This window comes from Lolium rigidum, chromosome 4, assembly GCF_022539505.1.
Source record: "Lolium rigidum isolate FL_2022 chromosome 4, APGP_CSIRO_Lrig_0.1, whole genome shotgun sequence".
NCBI lineage: Eukaryota > Viridiplantae > Streptophyta > Magnoliopsida > Poales > Poaceae > Lolium > Lolium rigidum.
Genome location: NC_061511.1, coordinates 30800320 through 30803267, shown reverse-complemented (window position 1 = coordinate 30803267; position 2948 = coordinate 30800320). Strand labels below are relative to the sequence as shown.

General features: G+C 36.8%; 1 non-coding gene across 1 annotated transcript; it reads left to right on the top strand.

The window, feature by feature from the left end:
* Window positions 1-2015: 2015 nt before the first annotated feature.
* Window positions 2016-2141, top strand: LOC124650660. The gene has a single exon (XR_006987092.1). It is a non-coding gene; the product is annotated as a small nucleolar RNA SNORD14 (small nucleolar RNA).
* Window positions 2142-2948: the final 807 nt, after the last annotated feature.

The following is a 2948-nucleotide window of genomic DNA, read 5'->3' as shown; positions in this document are numbered from 1 at the left end:
CAATAAAGATATAGGGATGTCACGGGATCACCATAGTGTCCGCATCACTTGAGATGCCGGTATGCTACATCCACAAGAGAAACTGATGCATGCTATATCCACAAGAGAAACTGATGCATGCTAAATCCACAAGAGAAACTGATGCATGCTATATCCACGAGAGAAACTATCGTTCCTCTCTCTTCTCCTTAGATAGTTTATGATAGCACCCCTTTTGATGGTTTGCGAGTACAATTCCAAATGTACTCACGGCTTTGTCCCTGGCTATTTACTTGGCCAGACTATGAGGAGGACTATGAAGATGATGGAGGCTACCAGGACGACTATGCGACCTAGGACGATCTCCAAGTCAGCTGCCCGTAGGTCTAAAGGCATGACTTGGGCCCGACGATGACGACGTGTATCCGCTGCTATGTTTGTGTGAACTTGCCCAACGTGGCATTTATGTAAGACTGGGTCATGTGACCCCTTTATTGTAAGACTATTTATTCGGTACTTGTAATGGATGATTGTAATCTGGATATTCAGTTCGGTTATGTTCTCACGGCAGAATGATTCTGGGGTCGTGAGAGAAATGCATAACAGGGTATTTCGGATATGTATTCCGGGGTCCCCACATAGATTGCGGCTTATCTTGCCTACATATTTCCAGGGTACAGTATTCTGCATTGTAAACCTTGCTATACCATTCTCATACAGGAGTAGTGCTCTTATTTCACCATTTTCGAATTATAAACAAACAAGCATTGAGGACAAATCTAACCAAATAATTGGTTGCTACCACTGAGAAACTATGGATCATCCTACCATCCGGCTCAATGTTCTTTTGCATTCTCTTGCTTTTCACATTTTTATATTTGTTCGCATAAAAATAGGATGTTTACCCATCTTTGCATCTGTGAACAAATTTGTACACCATTTTTCATTAATTTGATTTATTGGGTTTTTGCCAGCATTAGGTGATGAAACCACTAAATAATCTGAGGATACCTAATGCTTTTATCCTATGAATGAGGAGTCATTTATTTTCTGACCATAATAAATATGGTCATAGTTATCATTGTATGCATGTGTTTTGATCTGGCAAAAGTTTGTGGTTTTCTGCTACCTATTGGTTTATGATTGTTCCTGTCATTTGATTGTTGTTCATTTTATACCATACAGTTGTATAAAGCTGAGTTGAGTCCATGAGAAATAGCTACATGTTGGAATTACCATTGGTTGCTAAGTGACAGACATTTTATCTGGCTTTCTGAGCGAGACAACCGTTTTACCCAATTTTCTTCCATTTTGTAAATTTATTCTTTTATCACGTGCAAATATTCTGCCTTTGACCATATCCGTTTGTTTTTGTCTATATTGCAATACGATTTCATTTGTTTAATTTGGTGTGCCACACTTTGCGTCTTTCTTTGAGGCATTCTTTGTGACTTCACTTGCTCTTGTTGATATTCTGTAGTATTTATATATTATTCTACTTTGCCCGGATAGTACTTCTCTGGTGCTACAAGCTATGCAATAGGATCTATGATTGGACCTAGAATTAGTTTTCGCATACTGATAGGAACCTTGATTATTGCGATTAAATTCCATCTTGTTAGTTCATAGCTAATATATTTGAAGTTGATTTGCTAATGAGAAAAGAAAGCGATGATGGTAACATTTAAGGTTTGTTTCTCGAACATTCTCATGTGAAGCATAAGCGCTTTCGCCTTTCTAGGCTTGAGAGCTACTAATTCCTTCCTTGGTTATCTGAGCATTTTTATTTTCCTAGTTCGTATTGTCTATTCTCAATCAAATTTAACAGTCTTCATAGTAATTTGAATCGTTTATTGCATTGCAAATGATGATTAAATCAAGTCTTATTCTCAATACACTCACATTTGCCGTGTTAGAGGTTTTGCCCTGCCACTATTGCTGCAGATTCTTCCTTGGATTTCTGATGGAATTCTAGACATAGATATTTGTCTCTTTTTTCCATTTGGTTTTATTTACTCCATTGGATGATAGTGTGTGACCAATAATAATATAATTAAGGCATGTTTCTCAAAACATTCCTATTTGCCGCCTGAGAGCTTTCACCGAGCCAGGCTTGAGAGCTAATATAATGTTGTTAAATCCTTCATTGGATGGTTGATGGCATATTTCAGCACAATGATAATTTTCTCGTGTGTTCCATTATTTAGTTCTCCCTGATTTCCTCTGAAATAGAATTAATTCGTTTATGTGATTCAAATTTAATTTGCAATGTCAAATTTGTATGTTTTGTTCCTGCTTGTCCGGTGATGAAAAACTTAATAATAATCATACCATCTTTTGGGATTGTTTATTTGGTATGCGGCTATGTTTGTATTAGGGATTGTACTGCAGTTGTCACAAGCCTCACTGAACTTTTGTTACAGTTCTAAGAGGTTTTCCTCTTTGTTGGCATATCTTGCATGAGGCAACTATCTGAGTTGTATCTCGTATTCTTCATTTATTGACTTGGAAATTTTAGAAGTGAAACCGATTTTTTTTTACCCTCATCATCTAATTTTATATGAGGTGTCCGACTACTCATTACATAGCCTATTACTATTTTTTAGCTAGCTATTCTTTCTGTTCCTTGATTGACTTGGTTTATTAGTATGTTCTTATATTCCACATAATAAGATTTTCATTTCCACTGGTACTATCGGAAAATTTTACCCCATCCCATTATTGTTAGTTTTCCTTTCCATTATTGCTAGTTTTGTTCATGTATAGGTTACAATATACCAGATTACCAGCTTACCAATGAATTTCTTAATTGGGTGTTAGGATCCACAATGCCTACCCCAACTTGTTTGGGACTGAAAGGCTTGGTTGTTGTTGTGTTAGGATCCACAATGCCAACTAAAACATGCATTAACTAGATTAATTTTACGATCTACGCCTTTCCTGTTACCAAGCCAATTTCGGTTGAGCTG